This window comes from Adelges cooleyi, unplaced genomic scaffold (assembly GCF_023614345.1).
Source record: "Adelges cooleyi isolate 19-005CV unplaced genomic scaffold, UGA_ACOO_1.1 ACOO_flye_CR_arks_rails_tigmint_CR_PRNA_667, whole genome shotgun sequence".
In the NCBI taxonomy this organism is placed as follows: domain Eukaryota; kingdom Metazoa; phylum Arthropoda; class Insecta; order Hemiptera; family Adelgidae; genus Adelges; species Adelges cooleyi.
This window is the reverse complement of record NW_026096368.1, coordinates 234,797-261,720: the sequence shown is the minus strand read 5'-3', so window position 1 is coordinate 261,720 and position 26,924 is coordinate 234,797. Positions and strand designations below refer to the sequence as shown.

At 32.2% G+C, this 26,924-nt stretch overlaps 1 pseudogene; it reads left to right on the top strand.

The window, feature by feature from the left end:
• Positions 1–4,640: 4,640 nt before the first annotated feature.
• Positions 4,641–10,099, top strand: LOC126845089 (uncharacterized; annotated as a pseudogene).
• The last annotated feature ends 16,825 nt before the right edge of the window (positions 10,100–26,924 follow it).

Genomic DNA, 26,924 nt, shown 5'->3' with positions numbered 1-26,924 from the left:
TTTTCCTCTTATCAACAACTCACAATCATATTTAGATTTTTGTAAGGCTAATTATACCAATATTATTTCATTTCTGTCATCTTTTAATTGGTATGATACATTGATGAGCTCGGATATAAATTCCGCTACCTATTGTCTCTATGATGCTATACATTCCTACATCCTCCAATTTGTTCCAAAGGTCTCGTATATTCAATCTAACTTTCCTATCTGGTATTCTTAAGACCTTAAATCTTTAGTTTTCTCTAAGAATAAAGCTCATGCTAAGCACAAATCTGCAAGACTATCACTCGTTCTCCCTTTTACGTGCTTGCTTTAAACATGAACAAAAAAATGCTGCGGCACACTGAATCCCAGCTAATAAAAAACCCCAGATGCTTCTGGAAATATGTGAGTAAAAACCGCTCTTGTTCTACCATTCTTAACTCCCTCCATCTTGATAATATTCGTTGGTCAGGAAAAAAACAAGTCGCTAATTTGTTTTCAAATTATTTCTCCTCTGTTTACAAGATACCTTTCTCTACCCCTGTTTCTGACGGCCCTTTCCTTAATTTTTTCCTCCCAAGCGATGTCTCCCTCACTATATCAGACACTAAGGCGGAGTTAGACAAATTGGTTACCTCATCAAACGCTGGGCCTGATGGCCTACCTGGAACTTTCCTTGCTAGAATTAAGTCTTATCATTTTTCCCATCTGGCTTATCTTTCGTCGTTCTCTAGATGAGGGAGTTTTCCCCGACATATGGAAAATGACTTCAGTAACTCCAGTTCATAAAGCAGATGATAAGGACAACATTCGAAATTATAGGCCTATCTCCATCTTAAGCCATTTGGCTAAAATCTTTGAGCTCCTTGTTGTGCGTAATATTCAGCCAGCTGTTAACTCTATACTTATTAACGAGCAATATTGTTTTCGGCCTAACCGCCCTTTGATATGTAATAGCATTGTTTGAACACGGTCGGCGCGCGCAATCTACGTTGGACACCACTGGATGACACCACCGGTTCGGAACCCTTGACCGCGGCGGGGTATTTAAATTTATGTGCTTAATATTGTTATATTTTTTACTTTATAATTTTTTTGTGTTAACCTATAATATAAACCTCTTATTTAAATTTATAATTATATTCCAAAGTGTTTTAAATCCTGATTCGTGGCGAAACAAGCATTGTTTTTAATAATTATATTCTTAATGCCATTGAAAATAAATTCCAAGTAGATGTCATCTTTACAGATATTTCAAAAGCCTTCGATGAAGTTGATCATTCAATTCTCAATAACATTCTTCATAAATCAGGTTTCGGTGAACCCCTCCTGTCCTGGTTTAAATCTTATCTCTCATCCAGGGTGCAGTGGGTAAAAATTCTGGATTGTAAATCAGAAGTAACGCAAATCACATCTGGTGTATCTCAAGGGGGCCCCTAGTCCCTTTACTTTTCACCTTGTTCATGAATGAAGTTAGGAATGCCTTTCAACGTTGTCACTTCTTAGTTATTGTTGATGATATCAAACTTTTTATGCAGACTGCCTCTGCCTTCAGAATGAACTTAATAATCTAGTTAGCTGGTTAAATACTTTAGGGTTATCATTAAATAAAAGCAAATGCCAATCTTTGTTTTTTACTAAACGTAGAGCTCCCCTATCCTTTACCTATTCTATACATGGAACCCCTCTTGAGCGAGTATCACTTAAGAAAGACCTGGGAATTATTTCCACTACCGATCTAGATTTTCATCCGCATATTGAACTATAAGCTGCAAAGCCCTGAAAATGCTTGGCCTCATTAAACGTATCTCTTCCGATTTTAAGTTTTCTTATTCAATAAAATCTCTTCTTTGTTCACTAGTTAGGTTCATCGTCGAGTTCGGGTCAGTCTTGTGGGATCCTTACACAGCGACTAGCACAACTCAACTAGAAAGAGTTCGGCGTAGGTTTTTAAATTACGTTTCCTACTCCCTCAAGATTGATCACCCACCTCACAATTATCTTCCAGTACTACAATATCTAAAACTTGATAGTCTAGCTTACCACAGAATCACTGCCAACTTGAGTTTTCTCTTTGTTTGTACCTCGTAAATAAGTAAGTGTTACTTCTATCTGTTAAATCGTAGTAATTATGCATAAGTAAATGTTTATATTTGTAACTTGGCCTTTGCCTGTAACGAATGTTAAATAAACGTATTATTTCCTTTGTTAAAATCAATATAAATTTCATGAATGCCGTCAAAAATGAAGCAAAATGTACAAATTCCTCAAATTTTTACAAAACGTACTATTTTCAAAGTACACCATAGTGCACTATTTCCCGTAGTACGAAGATAGGGAATTAAATTGAATTACATACATAACGTACTATTTTCATTGGTCTTAAATTTGTATAAAATATTTTTTAAATTAAATTATTATTACATTTAACTATAGATAAATATTGTGCGGATTCATTATTTTCATTTGTTTGGTTATTTTATCAGCTGATAATAAAGTTATCATGTCTCTAACTTCATTATTATTGATAAAAAATTGCGCCAAAACTACAGTATTGTGCATTATCACATAATTCCAATGTCATTTTATTATAATGCAAACAGATTTTTCTACTTTTTCGATTTGGACGTGCTAATATATTATAATTTTTGTGATATATTATTTTATTTTATACAATTTCCGTAAAGGTTCTCAAGGTACCAATCATAAAGATGTGTTCCAAACCACTAATATTTAATGGAAAAGATCAAGATGATGTAAGTTTCAACTTATACTTTTATTATTTTGAAAACTAATTATTATTAAAAATAAATTATAAAAAACATTACTATTTGTGTATAGGATTTAAGTTCATGTTCAAGCTCAGATAGCATTTTTGAATTTTATGTGAATAGAAATATTAGCAGTGATGAAGATAAGGTAACAAAGCATAATTTTAAGCAGCAATATTAATACTATAAGAATGTTAGGTACCTACTCAATAAATCACTCATTCATTTTCTATACATATAAAAATGAATTCTTGTCTATCCGTTTGTCATTAATGCATTTGTACACCATTCATCCGATCGCCTTGAAACTTTAGGAAGTTTTTGAGTACACTGCCCCGAACTGGCATAGTACTTTTCGAAAATTCGAAAATCCCGGGGCAACGCCGGGTATGGACAGCTTGTATTTTATATTAATCAATAATGTATTGTATATATTTTGTATAGATACCTGGGTACTATTACTTCTCAAATACTAGTATTTGAGATTTAAATGAAAATCAACAACATTTAAAAAGGTAAACTAACAATTGGAATTTCGGAAACCTATGGTGGTTCACCAGAAAATGTAGACATGTTGAATGCAATATAAATTCAATGTGTGACAACCTTGAAGTATTACCACAGATAAATCATGTAAAAATCGGTAAACAAGATGATGTAAGAAAACTTTTACATTTTTTACTATTTCAGAAGCCAAGCAGTTTTATGAAGATATTTTCAAAATAGCTGATGAAAAAATATTCCTAATTTCTTTTTTTTTTGTAAAATATGTTCCTAATTATGATGAAAATATTGATTATTAGTTACTATTAATCCTCCTAATGACTTGTGTCAAAGGTTATATTATATTATTATTTATTAATTTTTAAGAGTTATGTTCCTAAGTAATGGACTATTACAATTTATTATATGTGATAAATTATAATATAACCATTTTTTTGTTACTTTCTGTTACTATTTTATTATATTTTAAGAGTTCTATACCAAGTAGTGAACTATTAAATTTAAAATTTGTTAACTATTAAAAATAGTTAAATATTGTTCATGTCTATTTTATATGTTATTGTTTTATTAATTGTTTTAATATATACATTATTAATAAATAATACACCAGAATAAAATTAATATTTTATACATTTTTATATTATGCCCAAGAATATCAACAGTTGAGGTTGTATTTTGTTAAAATTAGTATATATTTGTAATGTTCATATATTATTATAAAATTATTTAAAAAGCTATTTATTTTTGATAATTTTTAAAAATGAGACCAAATGAAAATAAATTAATATAGGATTATATACGTTCCTAAGCAAAACGTACTAATTCCGGAAATGGTACGTTTTGACAAAAAAAAAAACGCAAAACGTACTATTTCCTCAAATTATATCAAAACAAACTATTGGATGGAAATGGTACGTTTTGTCACAATCAATAAATTTAAATATTTAATTTAAAATATTACTTTTGGAAAATAATAAAAACATGTTTATTCAAATATTATGCATTTTTTGATATAATAATATGATCGTAATAAAAAAACATCAATACTGAAAAAAGTGAAAAACGGAAATAGAACGTTTTGGAATGTCGCCACACAATTAAGGTTAGCTAGTATTTATTTAAAAACTGTTTGTTTAACTGTACAAATATTAATTAGACTATTTTTGCAAAAAGATGTAAGCGACTACTAGATTAAAAATGGCTGATTTTGCTGTCGTTTCCTGATAAAACTTGAAAAATGTGATATGTGAATTCAATGAATAACAAATCACTGGAAATCACGTAAGTTAATGACTAAAATTAATTTATTATAACACTAACTTTTCGTTTTTCTTACTTGTAGGAATAAACAAAATGGCATAAAAATCACGAAATAATAGAATGGTGGAAACACCACTGTCAATTAGTAATGAAACTTCTCAAAATATTAATGATATTAATATTAGTAATGAACTTCTTGACATCGAAAGCATGGATTTTGAATTTGATAACACTCCATTTTATATTATTACTGGTAATGACTTGCCTACTTGAGAAATAGTTGTAGATTATGAAACATCAACTTTTGTCGAAGCCATCTTAGTTGAAGAAAATAATGATACAGATATTGTTATCGAAGACATCGATGTTGAAGGTTATGAAGCAGGTAAATTTTCTGGAGATAGAGGCATTGTTGGAAGCAATGAGGGAAAAAATAGTACGAGGATCAATCAGATGACGCGGTCCTCTCAGCCTATCACACAGGTTGAGGCTCGCGCTGTACCTCTCTGTCACCCGTCGACACTTTGTGCGACACCCGGTAGCGAACTTACTCTCCCACCGTCCAGTCGGAGAATGCAAAGTTCACACCATGAAGATGGCCGCTACTAAGCCCTCTAGACGTCCGCTCTCTCGTTCCACGTACGTTAACGCGTTTACTTCGCACAACCAAATCTCGAAAAAGAAATAACGGATTTCAAGATGAATTCATAGAATATCGAGAATATGCTTAGATCGACAAATTACGAGGAGTTATAGATGTTTTACGATTGGAGAAAGAGGCGAACCTCTCGCGAGGTTACAGCAAAATTTTTACGGTTACAAGATTTGTGAAATATCAGCCCAGCGACCACCACAACTCCAGTCCGCCATCCGACGACCACCACCGCCAGCCCTCTCCCTCTCATGGAGGTCATGGTCCCCAGACCGCTTATACCAACCACCGGCAATGACGGAAGAGCAGCTGGGAAATTGGGACAGCCAGGCACCCCTCCAAAGCGTAAAAGGCTTTCTCAACAGAGGAAGGACAATCTAAAGTGGAAGGCTTTTATATGATGACTTTTTCATGATAAGGTTATAACTGTGAAGAGATCATAGTCATACAGCACTAAGCATCAATGAAAATTCATTGACAGTTCTCTATGGTTACGTCTTAAGAGGTATGAGAAAAGTAAAACCCGCAAAATAATGTGAGCAATGCAGTGCTGTCTTGTGTGAACCTGCTGAACATGATGTGGAGGAGAGAGAGAGAGGTTGCTCATTCTTAAATCTCGTGGATACTTATTGGTACCATCCAAGGAGCTCTATGGAATTATATACCAAGTAATAAGTATAAGAACAATTGGCTAGTCTAGCGTATAATATTACTATTATTATATTATTGTTATCCGCCGATAACAGTCTACCCGATCAGTTATCAGTACGTACTAAGCCGACAATGTGTACAGTAACCTGGCCGTACCGTCATATTATGTAATATTATTTATTGTGAAGAATACAGTCCATATTATTATAATTAAAAAAAAATTTAAGTTATTCAATCAAAGTTTAACCCATCCAACAATTGTTATTAAATTCAAATTAATTAAATACAAATTTGCTCACTTAAGTGTTAATCTTTTTGTTTTTAGCTTAAATGTGCTGTTTGTAAAATTCTTACATCACAAAAACTAAGAAAGATATTTTATTTGAAACATTAGAATACCTACAAAATAATTATTCAACTAAATTGCTGGGCTGTGAAAACCACGCATACGAAATGACAAAATTGATAACCATATTTTATTTGCAATGTAGAATGTATTTTGGATGTGATATAGAAAATGCAGCAAGAGATAAAAACAAAAAGCAAAAAAAAAACATCAAACAGTCTTAACTGTAATATTTTAATATTTATTTTAAATATACTAGACAATTTGAATCAACTTATTTTCATCAACTCAATATTTACTTTACTCTATCTAATTACATTCAATGACTAATATAGATCTTTTGGATTTAATGGCAATTGCTCTACTACAGTTTTATGTTTTGTTTTATTCTATTACTCTGAACTAGAGATTATGACCATGTATACTTATGAGTAATTGGTACTGGAATTCACTTTATATTAGCAGAGTAGCTAAAATAATAAAGTAAATAACTGTCCTGGACAAAGACTACACCAAAATAAATGTAAAATAAATAAATAAAATAATAATAAAATAATAATAATAATAATAATAATAATAAAATAAACAAATTTACTTTAATGCCGTTAAAAAACACAGTTTTTGCAATTTAAAAGTTAACACAATAATTACTTATAAAACTATAACTTACTAAATAAAACAATAAAAATAATAAAAACTCCAAATGAAGAATAGTTAATATAAAAAAATAAAGTTTACCGTGAATAAGCCGCATGCCTGTACAGCGAAGATGACTACCAAAATGCCTGAAGCATTCGGCAAGCTGTCATAGGTTCCCAAGCCATCCTATAGTATATTTTTCTTTATCATTAACCAGGTTCAACCACAATGCCGTATTTAAATATTGTGATAAAACAATTTTGATTTTTGTAATGTGTTGACGTTATAACAATAAACTAATAAAAAAAATTATTATATTTTTTTCTAATAATTCTGAATAGAAAATATTGTTATTCGATCATTATGATTAAAAAGGGAAATAAAAGTTTATTACATTTGATAATATATGAAGTGTTGTTTTATAAAACAACAAAAAATTGTTTAAAACAAACAAGTGTTTGAAAATTGTTTAGTATATTTGATAAAAATATTGAAATAGGAAATATATCCAATAACCTATTTAATTGCAAATGAAAAATAGCTGTTGCTTAGAGATGGACTATGTATATTTTATTGTTGTGTTCATAAATCTTGAAAATTCCCGACAACATTTTGTACCCTGGAACACATTGGTTTTTTTAACGAGTTCGGTTTTCAAATAAAAAATGAATGTAATCGAAAAAATAGTCAGAAAAATTTGGGTGTTGTAAAACGAGGAGTTGAGGAGGTTGTACAGAATCAGCAAGTTGAAACCGAACAGCACATTGTTCTGGATCAGCAAGTTGAAACCGATCCTCACATTGTACCGCTAAATCAACAACAAATCGAGGAGAAAAGTGTTATAATAATATTGTAGGTTAAATGAAAAGAGATGTATGTTGTTAAGGACGACACAGAGTAAAGATCAAGCATATTGTTTTTTATTATTATTAATTAATACTGTTGTATAATTACTGAACTTGAAATAAAAGGTAATAATACGGATATCCAACACGAAGAGGATGAAGGAATTTACAGAGAGTTCTATATCAAAACCTGAGGTTTATTTCATGCTCTTCATTTTTATAGAGTATAGTTTGAGGACATACAGGCAGACGAATGATACATGGAATGGGTCAATGGCATGCTTACTGGCCAGCGCATTAATGTTTTATATAAGTAGTGACTTCATTATTAAAAAATTGTGGCGAATGTACAATGCTGAAGCACAGGATTTATTAACAGTTAAAAAAAGTTACTTTCGTCATATTTTCTGTACAGAATTTTATATAGGATTTGGAACACCAAGTACAGACGCTTGTTCTACATGCATAAGTTTAGAAGAAAAAATTAAATATTCAAATTATAGTACTAAAAATAAAGAATTAAAAACAGAACTGAAATTACACAAATTAAAAGCCAATGCATTTTATTCCAAATTAAAATAAAATAAAAAAGACTTATTGTTTCATTTGATTGTCAAAAAAATCAACCATTACCTCGAGTTCCTGATCAAGCTGCATACTACTCACGCCAGTTATACAAGTATAATCTGAAAATTATAATTGGTCATTCAAAATGTCAGTATACTAAAGATAATGTTTTTATCTATCACTGGGATAAAACTGAACATGCCAAAGTATCTAATGAAATTGCATCTGCCGTTCATCATTGCCTATCAAATTTAGATATTCCTACATCAATTAAAACAGTACGGTTAGTTGCTGATGGTTGTGGAGGTCAAAACAAAAATTCAACAATGATGGGGATGATATCAACTTGGTTTTTAAATTTAGCCCCTGTGCATAGAGAAGGTTTAAAAATTATTTTCCCAATTGTTAGTCATTCTTTTCTACCAGCATTTATCTAACTTATTTTATAAAATATAAGTTTAAAAATTTAAACAACATAATTTTTCATTTTTTTAGCTCCTAAAGAAAGTTTACTTGCTAATGCTGGGGGAACTGCCAAGTTTTGTCATTTTATGGATAAGACTTTTGATTCTGTCAACGCCAGGACAATAAAACCGAATTGGGAAAACCACTACGATGTGCAATAAAAGATAGATCTCCTCAAAAAGATCGCTGGAATTATGCCATTAAGGTTTTTTAATCAATGAAGTTTTTTACAAAGCTAATTGTAAAACTATGGTATCACCTTGTATTAAAAACTGGATAATATCTTTTAAGTCTCTTAAATATCTTTGGCTGCAGTTTAAGAAATATGATTTTAAATATTTCTAGCCGAGGCAGATCAATCAAGATCTATAAGAATGTTTTTACGGTAGTGTACGTAGCCACGGTGTAAGAAATACTAATCCTGATTCTTATCAATTTATTTGTTCTTCTATAACTTTATTAATAAATAACTTAACATCATTAAAATCAGCCGGAAATTGCAAGCTTGATAATAGTGTAGCGCATTAGATAATTTCAAAAAATTCATCGAAAATGGTTCTAACCTTAATGTAGATTTTGAAAATAACATAATAAATGTACCCAATATGGTTGATTTACCAGATACATTAGAAGTATCTGACCTTGCAAATATGACAATAGGGTATATAAGTGGATATTTAGCCCGCGCTATACTCAAAGAAACCAAATTTTGCAGATTATGTAAAAATTTATTAGTTTCTAAAGTACAAGATAATTTTTGATTAATCTTAGGGATTATACAAAAAAAATCATTATTTCATCCGAGTACAGCCTTTAAAAAAATAATATGTCATGTTTTTATTAACCAAATATATTTTACCTAATATTAACGAAGAAACTATAGGAAAGCAATTAATATTACTTCTAGAGATTAATGTAGATTTTTCAATTGGTTGTCATAGGACAGGATGTAAAAACAGACGTTAAAAACCACCTATTTAACTTATATGTTTATCGCTAAGAATAAAGAATTGATATTGCATTGTGTTTTCAGGCATTAGTGTAGTCTCAGTAAATATGTTTTGCAATTAAAATTGTACATATGCCATTAGTGTAATCTTGTTGTTGTGTAATAATAAAAAATCCAAAGCAAAACTTTTATTTTTCAAAAACATTCTATACTTGGAATTTTTTTTTTTTTTTTTTCAAACTGTATGCAAATTGCGCCTATCCTTTTATGCTGCTGATCAGCCCTTCTCCCAACTATTATGATGAGTTTTAAATATTCAGAAAAACTGCCTTTAAGTGAAGCAAAAAAAAAAAAAGACTTAAAATATCTGTTAGAAAGCTAAAATAATTCCTAACGATTATAAACATTTCTATTGTTATAGTTGCCCACTATCAAGAAACCTCAACCACAAGTTTCCTCAGATGATGAGAAACTGAATGAATATTTCTATTATTTGTATAATCAAAATGTATAATAATAATAATAATAATAATAATTATAATATATATTTAACGCCCCGAAGGCAAGAGTGTAACATTCAAGTAAGTAGATCACAGATTAATAATTATAAATTATAAGCAGTATCAATAAAAAAAATATATATTTATAACAACGATAACAAACAAAATATATAAATATGACAAAAATTGGTCGATTAAGTATAAATGAGCCTAAATCAGTTGTGGGTAAGAGCCAATTTGAATTCAAGAAGGGAGTCATGAAAGACATCAAAAGAGGGAGGTAAGTTATTAAAGGCAATACAAATGCGGTTAATAGGGGTGAAAAAACTATAATTTTGGCGATGGAAACTAACATGAAAAGTTAGACGTAGGCGAGAGTTGTAGGAAGGAATATGGAATAACAATTTACTTAGGAGTTCAGGACTATCGATAACATTATTAAGCAACTTGTGTATACAAATTAAATCATTTATCTTACGTCTATATGCGAGCATATAATTTAAATGCGAGCATTTAATAAATGCAGAACTGAATTTCTATGTTCAGTTTGCATATTAAATTTAAAGCTTACTATTCGCAAAAAACAGTTTTGGACACGTTCTAAGTCATTAGTAAGTCCGCTTTGGACTGGATTCCACAATATGGAGGTATATTCTAAAAGTGTACGAACTAAACAAATATACAGGGTTCTAATGCACATTAAATTTGAAAAATTATAACAATTTCTCCTAATGAAACCTAATGTTTTTAATGCTTTTAGTTATATATTTTGAATATGCTGATGAAATGATAAATCATAGGAAAAATAAACACCAAGGTCTTTCAGCTGTTTAACATTTTGTAAAACTCGATTATTAATTAAGTATTGGGCTGAAGTAGGGTTACGGCAACGGGAAAATTATATTTTCATACATTTTTCCGCATTTATTAAAAGACCATTGTTCAAACACCAGTTTTCAAATTTATTCAAGTCGTCTTGGAGTTTAGAACAGTCAGCCTCAGATGTAATTTCCATGTACACTTTTAGGTCATCCGCAAACATTAAACATTTACAATGATTAAAAATACTCGGGATTTCATTAACAAACAATAAGAATAAAATGGGTGATAAATGACCCCCTTGAGGTACGCCTGAGCTAACATTAATTACGTGGGATACCTTTGAAGCTAATTTTACTTGCCGAGTTCGATCTGTTAAATATGATTTTATCCAGGATAAATAAGGGTCCCTGATACCTAAAACACTCAATTTAGTTATTAACAAATTATGATTCACAGAGTCAAACGCTTTCCTCAAATCAGTGTATATACTGTCAACTTGGCCACCTTTCTCAACAATTGAACTTAAATCAGAATAATATTCTAGTAAATTAGTTAAGGTAGATTTACCAGGCATAAACCCATGTTGCTGACTAGAAATAATATGATTAACCCTAACAGAAAGCTTAGAGTATAATATTTTTTCAAAAAGTTTAGGTAATGCACTCAATTTAGAAATGGGCCTGTAATTAACAATATTGGCCTTGTCGCCCGATTTAAAAATGGGTATAAGGTAGCTAACTTTCCAACATGAAGGAAAAATACCAGACTTCAGTGATAAATTGAATAAGTAGTGTACTGGTATTGTTAACACATAAATGCAATTTTTTAAAACTATTGTTGGAATCTTATCAGGGCCAGGGACAAAGTCATTTTTTAAAGAAATAATGCCCTCAAAAACTTCAGTTAAAGATATATCGAAATTAGATATGTCTAGTAAATCTTGGTTTGGTAAATTACGTAAGTCAACACTAGTGACAGGCATTGTATCGTTTGAGTAAACCGTAGAAAAGTAATTGGAAAATAAGATAGAAGCATCTTGGGTGATATCAGCAATAGTGTTTCCATACCGCACTGTGTCAGGCAACACATTTAGATTTTTCCTATCATTAACAAATTTCCAGAAGGAGCGAGGATTGGTAATTAGATTATTTTGGATTTTTAGTAAATAATTATCATAACATTGCTTGGAGAGTATTTTGCACCTACGACGGACATTTACAAATTGATCTAGGATTAAAGGATTACCTGATTGTTTAAAGTGTTTATGTAACTTTTTCTAGCGAATCATATTTCTTAATTCAGAAGTGAACCAAGGGGAGAAAGCATTTACTCCTTGATAGGAAGTAAATTTGGGAATGAACAAATCCATGACACTTAAGACAGTGTCATTAAAAATAGTTGTGGCTGTATTTACGTCCTTACCATTGAAAATGTAAAGCCAATTCACCATTGCCAAATGAGAACAAAGAGCTGGAAAGTCAGCGCGTTTGAAATTATATTTACATACAGTTAAATTCATAGCCTTAAGTTTAGGATCAAAATTATAACTAATATTTAACGGTGGGTGGTAGTTATCAATAGGTAATAACGCATCTGAACTTTGAATGACAACAATGTTATTTAAGTTTGAAAACACTAAATCTAAGGTAGAATCGGTTTTATTATGTATCGAGTTAAATTGACGAAAGTTTAGGCGCGCAAGGTTTTCAATAATCACTAGCGATTGCGGTGACAACGGCCCGTCCACTGACAGACTAAGCGAGTCATTACTGATGTGAACGTTTGGTAAATTATAGTCTCCGATAAGCAATATGTTAGCATTATCACCACGATCAGATAAAATCCACTCTACCGTTTGAACATGAGATAAGTACATGTCCACCACGCACATAGGAGGTAAATAAACAGAACCGATAATAAGTTTAGTGTCGTAAGAATTTACCGATATAAATAGTTGTTCGACATTATTGAACGAAATAGATATTAATTCAGCAATATACTTTTTACTTACACAAATCATAACTCCACCACCTCTATTATGAGAACTAGTATTAATATTTCCATCAAGCCTAAATATGTTATAATTATAAAGGCCTAGCTCGTCATTTGAGATCTCATTATTTAACCAGGTTTCTGTAAAAACGAGGTAATCATAGTCATAGCAAGGCACCAGAGGTTCGGAATTCGTTCCTATTTGACTCATTTCTCTTTTATGTTCCGGAACAAATACCCGGAACTCGTTCCTCGAGATATTCGTTCCGGAGCAAATACTCGGAGCTCGTTCCTCAAGATATTCGTTCCGGAGCAAATACTCGGAACTCATTCCTCGAGATATTCGTTCCGGAACAAATAAAATGTAATTGTTCCTTGTCATTATTAATAATTTATTAATGGAACAAAATGTATTGGTTCTACATATTATGTTGTTTCGTTCGAGTTTATTGAAGGTGCACATTTTGACATTTACATATCTTAGCTCTGGCACATAATCGAAAAAAACGTTCTTTACAAAAGCGTAACGAAAAAAGCGTTCTTTACAAAAGTGTTATAAAAAGGGGGTGGGAATAGGGATGAGGTGGGAGATAGGTGGTAAGATATAGGGGTTAGGGTGGGAATAGGGATGGGGGGTGGGAATTAGCTCTGGCATATAACCGAAAAAAGCGCTCTTTAAAAAAACCTTCACAAACCCGTTACAGGGGGTAGTAGATAGTGGGAGAGAGATAGGGGGTGGAGTGGATAGGGATGGATTAGAACTAAATAATAAATTCAAAACAGTTTAAGGGCCCAATTTCTCTATGAATTGTTTTAAGCCAGATAATAAACACTACAATTTTAGCCAGAAACTTGATGTTTTAATATACTAGCGCTTGTTACTGCTTCTTAATATACTATATCATTATTTATAATCTCATTTATAATATTATTTATTATCTCTGTACTTCAGCGAGACATGTAAATTCTCTTTCGAGGTTGCAGACTCGGCTAAAAAACTTTTTTTTGTTACTTTAGCCTTTGTGTGTGGTATTTTAGAAACAATAGACACATTTATTTAAGTTGAATGTTAATTAATTTAAGTTAAATTTATTTTTTCATATCGTTTTTATACAATGTGATCTCAAATTTTCACAATATTTTTATTTTTTACCTCCTACTCCCAACTAAGTTTTTTTGATAGCAAATTTTAAAACTTAAACGGTAACGTATATGTTTTATTAACTTTTTAAATTGAGAATAATATACTAAACATTTTGACTGGTCGATGACCAGATTACAATATTTTTTTTAAAGTTATAAGAGTTTTAAAGTTAGGATGGGAGGGTAAGTGCGGTTGGAAAATGTGCGCAGATAAAAATAATCTAACTTTCCACCTTTCCTCCTGTCCTAAGCTTGAAACTTCATCACAAGTTGGAAGGGGTAAAAACAAAAAAAAATGGGAAAAATTGCGATCACATTGTACAACAACAATATGAAAAAAAATATTTGAATTTCTTATTAAACCCTATGAGATATTGAGTGGTTCATGATAAAAGAATCACTCTGTATATGTCATGTAAAAAAATTACACTGGAAATTAGCCATATATTATAGCCCGTATGTACCTATAAAAATATTAAATTAATATAAATTAAGCGTTTTTTAACTTAACAAGTTTAAGGACTGATGGTTTTGATGGATTAGTTGCATACATATTTCTTAGTATGTATAAATTTATTATAATAACTCTGTTAACTTTCAACATGTATATACTATATATATATTTATGTACACTGAAAATAACATTAATTGTTATATCAAATGCATTAACTATGATCTTTTGGTAAATTAATTAACATTTAACTTAAATAAATGTGTCTATTGTTCTAAAATACCACACACAAAGGCTAAAGTAACAATAAAAATGTGCACCGTCAATAAACTCGAACGAAACACATAATACGTAGAACAAATACATTTTGTTCCATTAATAAATTATTAATAATGACAAGGAACAAATATCAAAGGAACGAGTTCCGAGTATTTGCTCCGGAACGAATATCTTGAGGAACGAGTTCCGAGTATTTGCTCCGGAACGAATATCTCGAGGAACGAGTTCCGGGTATTTGTTCCGGAACAAATATATTGAGGAACGAGTTCCGGGTATTGTCTCCGGAACGAATATCTCGAGGAACGAGTTCCGGGTAATTGTTCCGGAACGAATATATTGAGGAACGAGTTCCGGGCATTTGCTCCGGAACGAATATCTCGAGGAACGAGTTCGGGGTATTTGTTCCGGAACGATTGCAACAGGGAGTCATGAAGGAACATGTTCCGGAATTAGTTCCGAACCCCTGCAAGGAACATTACATCTAAGTGAATTAAGTTTAGTTCTCAGACCTCTAACGTTTTGGTAATAACCCACAAAAGATTTAGACATAGAATTATAATTTACAAAAGAATTATATTTATTTATTAAAGGAGCGTTGGGGCGGCTAATTAGTTTTTTTTCGATAGTTGAGGGCAACCGTTCACGTATTTAATATACCATCCTTGTTCACCAGTAGACTTTTTGGAGTTGATAATCGACTTCATTTCGAATAACACTGACCGTTGGTATTGAGTCATATCAGTTGAAATTCCAACATGTTTCCATTGAGCGGAATTATTGAGTTTAGACTTACATTTCAAAACAGAATGTACATTTTGGGTACTGGACAATTCAACCAAAATAGGTCTAGGCTTCGATCCGATTTTTCCGATTAGAATTATTTTAGAGATAGATACCGAAACTGACAAAATATGTAGTAAACTATTTATAGTCTGAGATAAATTATCCGGTGTTTCATTTACATTATCAGAAACATTGAAAAATAGTAAATTACGGCTTCTAGAGATTCTTTCACAATATCGACAGGTGCCAAGGATTGAAAGCTGATTGGTTTAGATTCTAGATCCTTTATTTTTAGCTGAAGAGACTCAACATCCGCTTTTAATGTAATGTTTTCATTTTTTAATGCCAAAACCTCCGAAGTTAAGTTGTCGATTTTTGATAACAATACCTCAAATTTGTCGTTATATTGCGAAAGCTCGGACTGTATTTTGGCTAATTTAGAGTCGTGACCAATTTGCATATTTTTCAAGTATGCCATAATATCAGAGACTGAATATTCCGTTTTCTGCGGTGGCACAGGTTTTTTGACGGGTGTATCATTCCTATTAGGATTAGGCATAGTTGCAGTATGGAGAGGAAAATGTATGAGAAGATGTAATATAGTTTTAATTTAAACGAATTAATAATAAATTATTATAATTTAGGTAAAAATAGTGCACACAACAAACAACATAACGAATAATACTATCGATAACGAAGGTATGCGCGCGTGCGTCTTGACCGACGGTCATTGTTACACTGTCACAATATTTTGATAAGTTAACAAGAAGTTACTATAAGTCATAATCTACTGTTAAATTTATTTGAAAAATGTTTAACTTGATTTGTTATAAAGCAGAAATAATATTATAACATTATTATAGTTGTTCTTTATTGAAGATAAAAGAAAAATGTTACAAGTGTTTAAAAATTACTTTTTATGAGTACAAATGTGTTAAGTACAGTTTTTTTTTTGTTATATATGTTTGGAGTAGAACACTAATTTTTATTCCTAATTACTCATTATATTTTAAAGAAAATATAACACAAAGTTCATGTTAATAAGTTACATTTTTGATTTGTTTTAGCAGTATAAACTTTATAATCGTTTTCCTGTAAAATTGCGAAAACAGCACTTACAACATCTGTGCACTATGCCATCGATATACTTGTTGGCATCAGGCAGTAGTAAACTGTCACGCAGCGTCCTACATGAGCGAACTAAATGCGAACGCGTTGTGGCGCGAAGCGAACGCGATCAAACAGTTTGATATTTTCCGGCGATCTGAACGCGATTTGTGCTCAGAATGGATGATAGCAGAACGGTCACTTCCAATGTAAACAAAAAAGTTACGGCCATTATTCAATATTTTATAAGTTATATATGGTCACACTGGACAAGAAGATGGCCGACGCGTTCTTGTGTGCAGAGTATCTAGTACCGGTGTTTGTGATTGGAAACACGTTATTTAATTATTATATAGTTATTTTATTATTATTAAGTTATTACTTAATTATTATTATTTAGTTATTTAATTATTTTAACGTTATCGCGTTATTATTTTATTTTTCTTATAATCTTATCCACCGCTGATTACTATTAAAATGCCGGAAATGTTGATCAACGCTGTTCAAGAACATCCTGCATTGTGGGACAAAAGATGTAAAAACTATCATCACCACCGCTTGATATCATACCGTGAATGGGAGGAAGTTGCTAAATTAATTGGTACTACATGTAAGTACAAAAACCATATTATTTTATTCAAAAAATTGTAATTTACATCCTTTGTATAGGATGTTGTTCAAAATACAATTTAAATTTTTCTCTCACACACACGGCTGCTCGTGATGAAGCATTAAATCTCCTTTGTAGTAAATCGTCTCGCGGTGTGCTAGGTATATTTCTGTATGAATCCCGGAATAGTACAACTTCTGTCTCATTTATTGACTCAAGATCACGTATGATATTATGCAATAAAGTTATAGCTTTCACAATATGTACTGCGTTTTCCACACTGGTTTCTATAAGTTTCTGCAGAATTCGAAATTTAGAGCTTATAGAACCAAAAGAACATTCTACCACCATTCTTGCCCGAGATAACCGGTAGTTATAGTTATCTTTAGCGTCCCCTTTAGTCGTTGTTTTTTCCGGAAAAGGTCTCATTAAATATTATTTTAAAGGAAATGCCGCATCACCTATGAGAACATAAGGAGTCTTAATATTGGAGCCCGGCAATAATTTTTCTTTCGGTACTTTTAGTTTTCTCGTTTCTATTGCATGCCGAAAGGGACATTCGTCAAAAACGCCCGCGTCGTTTTCTTTGCCATACGAGCCCACATTCGCCATTACAAACTTATAATTTGCATCGGTTACAGCTAATAATCCGATCGAAAAAAAAGATTTATAGCAATAATACATAGAACCAGATTTACTGGGCTTTTTAATACGAATGTGTTTCCCGTCAATACTTCCTAAGCAGTTAGGAAATTGCCATCTATCCCAAAAACTTTGTGCTATTTTTTTAAAGTCGTCCTCTGTGGGCTCCGGTATGTGCTTCGATAATAATACAGTCCATATAGCTTTACACACTTCTGGAACGATTGTAGAAATAGCCGTTTTCGAAATTCGGAAAGAGAAAGCCAGTTGCCGGAACTGTATGCCCGTGGCTAAGTACCTGAAATTAATTATTAAATAAAATATAAACTAATTAAGTCAATGAAATGTTAGGTCGAATTTTTTTGAAATTTTGCAAAAACGAGAAAAATAGTTCCAATCACCAACTGTATCAGCACTTTTTTTATTTCAGCTGACGCGACAAAGAAAAAATGGAAAAATTAAAGGGACACATACGCGAAAGAATTAAAAAAAATTCCGAAGCCTCGTTCAGGAGTTGATGCGGACAATGAACCGGAGTATACTGGCACTTGGCCATATTTTGAGTCCTTGTCATTTTTAAAAGTTATTTTATAACCCCGAAAAACAGAAGGAAACATTCATCCAGAACACTCAACAGAAAGCTTTTCAATGGATTTGTTGGAGTCTCCATGTGCTAGTCGGGTATACGATATAGACATGAACATAACACAAAACAACTTTGAAATCACTGTCGATGAGCCTGGACTTCAAATTTTAGAATTTGAAGGGCCTGAGTCGGCCATACTGCCAGCAACACAAATAAGGAAGAATGATAGCGTCACTTTAGCGTCTTCAACACCGACCGCTATGAAGAGACAACGCAAGCAAAAAGACGATAGCCTAGAAGAATTTCTTGAACTAGAGAGAGAGAAGATGAAAGTTCTGCGCCAAGATCAACAAGACAATAATGGCGGTGATCTCCTTTGGTTTAAATCGATGTTACCTTTTATGAAACAGTTGCCATCTTTAAATAAGTTACAGGGTAGAACAAAGATGCAGGAATTATTGTTCGATGAGTTGTCAGTGTTAAATACAAGGCAAGCACCACAAATTAATTCCAAAAATTCATTTTTTCCTAAAGATTATGAACCCTTATAAACTTACAAATTTTTATGATTAAATAAAAGTGATTTATTATTTTATAGTTTATTCCAAATTGTTATGATAATATAAAAATTCAAAAAGTGATTTATTATTTTATAGTTTATTCCAAATTGTTATGATAATATAAAAATTCAAAAAGTGATTTAGTATTTTTTGGTTTATTATTTATAGATTAGTCTTTTACCTTAAAGTCACTAACAATCGTTCTTCAACAGAGATAGGTTGCTGGAAATTAGTTGCGTTCAATTGCAAAACAGGTTTTATAGCGTCCACGATATAATCAAACGTTGTTGGTAACATTCGAGCATACTCTTTGAATAGCAAGGGTTGACTCTTCAGTTCTTGGTATAAATGATGAAATTCTCCATGAATATGCCTTTCTAAATAAATGATATTAGTATCATTTCTTTGCCGTAGACCGAGTTTCTTCATTAGTTGGTACTTAAGGTACGAGTTTTTCATTAAAAAGCTCTTTCGTCCGAACATAATTAATGTACTATTAATAATGACGCGAAAATTACACTATATATATATACGACGTGACGTCCAGTGACGTGGATATGTGATAAGAGAATCAACTGATAAAATATAATTTAGCTTAATTATAGATCAGCTGATTATAGGAACGGTCGGTCGCCGGAAGACCGCCGCGCACGTAGGACAGCGTGCCACTTCGCGTTGCGCCGCGTTGGATCGCTCGAATTTTCGCTTTACGTCGCGCCGCACCGCGTTCGCATTGAGTTCACTCATGTAGGACGCTGCGTCAGATGGAGAAAAAATAGCTATTCTATTACACTGTATGGACCAGGAGGCTACAAAAAATATATATACGATACATGTAAATCATAACCATAGCGCTCTCTAGCTGTAGCTTATACTTCTTCCTTATCGATTATCGATTGTGTGTTTATTATCATATGGAATATTTTATTAGTCATTGTTATAAGTTATTCGTTATTTTATTTGTACAAAGTCACTTAAACATTTACTTGTAATTTAATTATTCTTTCAGGTAATTATTAAATTTACTTATATTTTGAGTTGTTGTAATGTCATAATATTTATGTTGTAAATTGTATTCTGCAGAATAATAAAATCTCTTAAAACCACTTTACATACATTTGAAATACAAACATTGTTATGAACCCCTGAAATATTTGGTATTAATTAGAGTAGTATAGAAGTTATATTGATATTTCGCAATTATAACAACAGAGCATCGTATATCATGTGTAGACGAGGTCGGCCTAAAGGAATGTGTCTATTTGTTTTTTCGGTCAAGCAAGGAAGGTTGGCCGAGCGCGACACTAACACATCAGCGCATCGACAGTCTTTTGACAACCGTGACATATGTATGAACTTGTTCATTTTGAAGTCGTACAAAATAAAATAAATTATATTAAGATTATTGAAGTTACAGTTTTATTTTTGTTACTCTCGTAACATCATAAGATTACAAATATGAAGTAGTTATGAAATATTTTGATGATTATTACATACCGACAGAAAATGAAAGTGTTGAAGCTTTCAAATTCAACAATCGAGCACAAGAAGATGAATACGAATTTGATAAAAAGAATAAAGAATTTGATAAAAATTTGTAGCAGATTTAAAGAAATTGAGTGCAAGTTGCAATTTTGGTACTTTACGGAAAGATTAATAAGAGACAGAATAGTGATCGGGGTGAAAGACAACAGTTCAAGATCGTCTGTTAAGAGTCGAAGTGCAAGTCGTAGTATTTGTTGTAGGTGACGGTCTTTTTCAGATTTTACTATCTCTACCGAAACATTTTCTCTATGTTGACCGTTATTAGATATGACGGCATTTAGATATGTTTTCGAACTCTAGTGGTCCAGCACCAAATATAAACAAGAGTGCCCGCAGTAGCATACCACAAAAGCGGAGTAAGCTTTTCATTTATTCCGCAGAGCCTATACCAGAAGTAACCGAACCAACAGTAACCAGTAATAGAAGTTACTAAACGTGAACCGCTAAAGGAGAGTGGTGACTTGACTTACGTCAGTATGGATGTTGGTGACCAGGAGCGTAAAGACCTGATGGAATAGATCGGTGAATATAGAGATTGTTTTGCCAAAGACTTGTCTGAGCTGGGTTGTACTCAGAAGATGACCGTCGACATTCATGAGGTGCCAGGCAGTGTCCCTGTTGTGGAGATTTCTCAAATAGTTGCCGACTGTAAAATACATGGTTTTGAGAAGAGACAGTGTCCCTGTACTTTTAGTAAAGCAAGCCGGGAGGAGCCGACTGCGTGTCGACTACCGCCGCTTTAACAAGCAGACCGATAGGCAACATTTTCCTCTGCCGGACATGGGCAAGCAGCTGGAGTCACTTGCGGCAAGCCGGTTGTTATCTCAGTTGGATCTGGCTAGTGGATACTTACAGATTTCCTTGACCGAAGAGGCGTCTCCGAAGACTGCATTCATCACCGAAAAGACAACGGGATAATTTACCAGAATGCCGTTTGGGTTGTCCGGTGCGGTAGCTGAATTCACCAAACTTATGCAATGTGTACTGGGGCCGTTGCGTGAGGAGATAGTTCGTAATTATTTTGTCATTGTTATGTACGAAGGGGAATATTTCCCAGGTATTATCAACGACACAAATTCTTCACCAGCGTTGGTTAGTGCAATGACCTTTGGTGGTATTGACTGGATCTGGCCCAAAGAAGAAGATGAAATCTTGTACCAGTATGAGGATGTCATGGAACTCATTGGACCACCGAAGTTTTTAAACTGGTCTTTTTCAGTTCCAGAAATTTCAAAACATAGAAAATAAAACAATAATATTATATACCTGCATTGTATAAAAAAAAAGTTTAAGGATAATTTGTTTTTTTTTTTTAAATTGGTACCTACCTAAATAATAAATGTGATAATTTGTACTTGAGACTTATTCTTAGTGAAATGTTTAATAATTTAAAGTAAATCAAAATGCTTTATTTTAAATTTTGTCAATTTCAAATGTTTATTTAGAATAAAGTAATAAAGATGATTTAAAACTTTAAAGCTTTAATAAAAATAAAACATATTGTCATAATTATAAAGAATACGGGTTTTTTATTAAGTTCATGAAAATAGCTAGTCAAGGAAGTAATATGAGACCTGAAAGGTGTACGTCATAGTGACGTACATGATAAGTACATAAATATATAATAATATAATAATATAATAATATAATAAGTAAGCGTGTGCTTACTACACCCCCACCACAAAATGGAAAATACATTGAAAACAATGGGTTTTCCCCAAAAAAAAAAATTAAACAAAATAAACAGAGAAGCACAATAATAATAATACAATAATACAAAGATAGACAATAGTAAACAATACTAATCTAAAATAACATCCATCACCTATACATAAGTATATATATATAAACAATAGTTAATACCAATTAAACAGAACAAATACATAAAAAAATTAAAGTCTCGGATATACCGAGTACATAGTACTAGAATGAGGTATGTCAAAGTGACTTGTATTAACTACATTTGTTACAGAAGAGTTGGGATCTAAAACAATAGTTGTATCATTACAATTATCTGTATTATTATGAAGTTCAGTTAATTCTTCTGCTGTTCCTTCGATTGTGGGTGTTTTATTATTGAGTAATTTGACAGTAGTAAAAATAAGAAAGAAAATTAGGTTACCAATTAATAATATAATAAGAACTGTAATAAAAAGAGAGTACGATTGAACGTGCTCTGGCTGTATATAATTAGATTTTAGTTTTAATAAATCGTTAAGATTATGAATAGATATATAATCAGAAATTACTGTAATAGGGTTATTAATTAATGAGTTGTCGGTAAGAGGTACAATATTTGTAAGGGGAATTACATCAATATAATGTTCATGAGAGATAGGAGTAGGAAGGAGGATATCATTTTGACCGTACGCTGTGCAAGTCTCATTAAGAGATAATAGTCCTACCCCTTCGATAGTGGCTGTAATACGTTCAGTGATGTCATCGCAAGTAATGTAAAGAACATCGAACGGAGTAACAAATAACCACTGGTTTTTAGTATGTAATTTGTGAAAAATAGAATAAGATAAATTTAAGTATTGGATATGACAATTAGAAGGGAAATATCGTGGATTTTGGAATAATGTGATCTCACAAGTAGATTTTAAATTTGTAGGATGTAGTGTTTGGATTTCTGGACATAGCAAAAAAGAAGTGGATATCTTACATCTTGATAGGTCCAACTCTGAGTAACTAGTATAATATTCATGCGATCTGCTTATAGCTAAATATTGGGAAGCAGGTTTAACATAAACATATATGTTATTATTATACATTTTAACAGGTTTAGCGAGAACTGAATACAATGTTAAATGAGTTTGATAAACTAACGGTAGTTTAATTAAAAATACAATACTGTTATTAGTAGCAAATATACTCAAGTCTGATAATTGTATAAGTTCGGCCAAATTTTGATCACTAATACTGACAGGTAAGTCTGTCCCTGATGGAAGAGAAACCTTGATGTCTCTTAGATTGTTAATAAATTCTTGTTTATTTAATACATATGGATGAATATGTCCTGTCGAAGCGTAATTTAATACGTCTGCTAAGATAGTTGTGTTGTGCATGTATGCACCAAGAATTTAACGTGCGTATTATGGTCTCCCATAATGTTAGCAAAAGAATATTCTGACATTTCCTTACTCATATTAGACATTGAAGTTGACAAAAAAGAAATAGAAGAATTAAGAAATGTATGTTCTTTTTGTAATAATTTAATAATTTTAGTTTGTTTATTAACAAGCTTTAAGGTATTTATATTTTGGTTTTCTAGTGTAGATATATAGAAATTGTACTTACGTACACAATTTTCGTCACAAACCCCAAATAAATTATGTGCCATTTGACCTACCATTTCGAAAGGAGCTGATCTTTTATCACGCGTTTGGTGACCGATAGAGTCTAATAGTAACGAGCGTTTTTCTATGGCATCATTAACCATAGCCTTTAAAGAATTAACAAAGGTCCAACATGCGTCTTTAACATCTTGAGAAAGATGAGTGTTAAGGTTGCCATGCTCACACAAAGTTTGGGATTTTTGAACCGTATGGTTAAGCGTAATAGCATCCTGCTGAAATGAAATTGTACTAAAATAAGCTGCTAGCGTCCATGTAGAAGTGATAACTGTGCCTCGATTTTCAAAGAATATACCCGAAGGTTGGGATAGTTCCTGTACTGTATAATTTTTCTGTGCCTGCGCACCATAAAAGATTGTAAATAATCTGAAAAGAGAAAAAAAAAATAGTCGAAGAGAGAAGAAAAATATTGGATTTATAAGATGATTTTTAGTTTTTCGATGAACAATGGGTATGAGAATCGTCTAATGACATTGTCAAAGATGCATTTCGTGAGTTCGACGTCCGTTGCTGCGTCATGCGCAAATGTCAGGTTATGAGGTGTATCACCAAGGATTCCATGCACCTCCACCAGATTTATTTGCCTCCCTTGCTTCGGGAAAGGCCCGATGCAAAAGCTGCAAATGTCCTGCTTGGAGCGAAGTTCTGATAATAAAATATAGAAAATACCGTTGTTGTACACGTCATAACCCTTCATTGAGATGATCTTGTTTTCTACCCCCAATAGGTCCAATAATATCCTGTCGAACTCACCACACCATGTGACGATAATGTTATGTCCTACGTTGAAATTTATATAAGACTTAATGAAGCTACTATTTAAGTTTGCCTTTCCTTCAAAAAGGCTGTCATATAGTTCATTAAGTGCTGCTGCTAATTTATCCGGTTTATTTTTAAAAATTCTTTCTAACATGGTTATGGTTGGTTTTAAATGTTTTTTTTATAGAAAACTCTTCTTGCGATTTATCTAAATGGAAAATAATGGGTGTACCAGACAATTTTTGTACTGAATACCGCTGTAAAGAGTTGCTGATAGCTCCTGATATTAAAATTAGATTATTTTTGTTAAGATTAGTAAACTCGAAGTCCACGACTAAGAAGTTGACTTGTGGTCTATAAAAAAAAAAAATAAAAATAAAAATAAAAATATTATATAATTGTGAATAATATTATTGTCGACAAGCACCTTTTGCTAATGAAAGAGAATATATAGAAACAAAAATGCTTTATGAACTAGTAATGCGAGATAGAGAGAAGGAGAAAGAAAATAATTATTAATCGTAATATCGTTTTATGTTATTGACGTGAACCCGTTTTTCACGTCTTCCTTGTAATATAGTAACGTTTCCGTTGTTATGTATTTGTGTAACGATAAATGGACCCAGCCAAAGATCCTCTAATGAATGCTTTTTGTTTTGGTTTTTTATTAGAATCTTATCTCCCACCTGAAAAATCTGTTCGCGTGCTGATTTGTCATAATAATCTTTGTTTTTATTTTTTGATATAAGAAGATTATCATGCGCGATTTTGTGTGTTTCTTGCATCTTTCTTTTTAGATCGGCTACATAGTCGTCAAAGCTATACATTGGATCCGGATTTCTAAAAAAAACTGATGGAATAACTGATTGACGTCCGAATAAAAGTTCAAATGGGGCGTACCCTGTACTGGAGTTAACCGAACTGTTATACCAAAACGTTGAGTAACACAGCAATGTGTCCCAATTATCCCCCCCCTTATCAATAAAGCTTTTAAGAAAAGTTTTTAAAGAAGAGTGGTATCTTTCTATGTGCCCGTTACATTGTGGATGGTAGCTCGTTGTATTCAGTTTGGTGATTCCTAAGAGCTTACAAGTTCTCTTGAATATATCAGCCATAAAGTTTGACCCTTGGTCTGTTAATATGGACGATGGTACCCCGTAAACACAGATTAGGCACTCAACGAAGGCCTGGGCCACCGTTGCAGCGTCTATATCGGCTAGAGCTACTGTAACCACGTAACGTGAAAGGTCGTCTTGAAAAGTCAAAATATGAGTATTGCCCATAGGTGTTTTCTTTAAAACCCCCACTAAATCCATAGAAACCCGTTGAAATGGTTTTGTAGAAGAAGTGGTAATCATCATTTTTTGTTTAAACTTTTTATTACGTTTATTTTTCTGGCAAGTTTCGCATGCCTTAATAAATTCTTTTACATCTTTTTTCATGTTCTCCCATGAGTATAATAATTGTAATCGTTTTATAGTATGTGATGTTCCCGAATGACCTCCGGTAAGCGAGTTATGATATTCGGATATTAAATTATGTTTATCTTCAGTTGAGAATGAATAATCACTATGAACGTGAACAACTATGTCAGTTGGTTTAAAAAAAAAACGAAGCATTGAACGGATACGTGTGTGAGATGTGAGAGTAGATAAGCCGTCTACAGCAAGAGTGTGTATTTGCGTACATTGATTATTAACACAAAAATCTCGTAACTCTGTGTAAACGAGAAAAACAAATTTATCGTCCAATGGTTTCGTATACATATCGCGTAAACCTAGAAAATTAATAAACCTGTTGTTTTCGTTTATAACAATAATATTGGAATCCTTCGGAAAGGACAGGTTTATAGAAATATTGTTTTTAGTAATAAAATTTCTGATAACTTGATGTGTAACGACCATGTCCCGAGCAACCGGTAGAGCCACGTGCTCTGTTGCAGCTATGTCGTTAATCGTGACGTTCGATTCTACTATGTTTTTATTGAATATTAATTTACTGGATTCGGTTATTTTAAAGTCGTCAAATAGGGTAGTAGAAGTGGTTTGATCATTAATAGACATGATCCTAGAAAGACCGTCGGCATTCGTGTGTTGCGGACCGGGACGGTATTTAATTTCATAATCGAATTCCTGTAGAATAAGTCACCAACGCA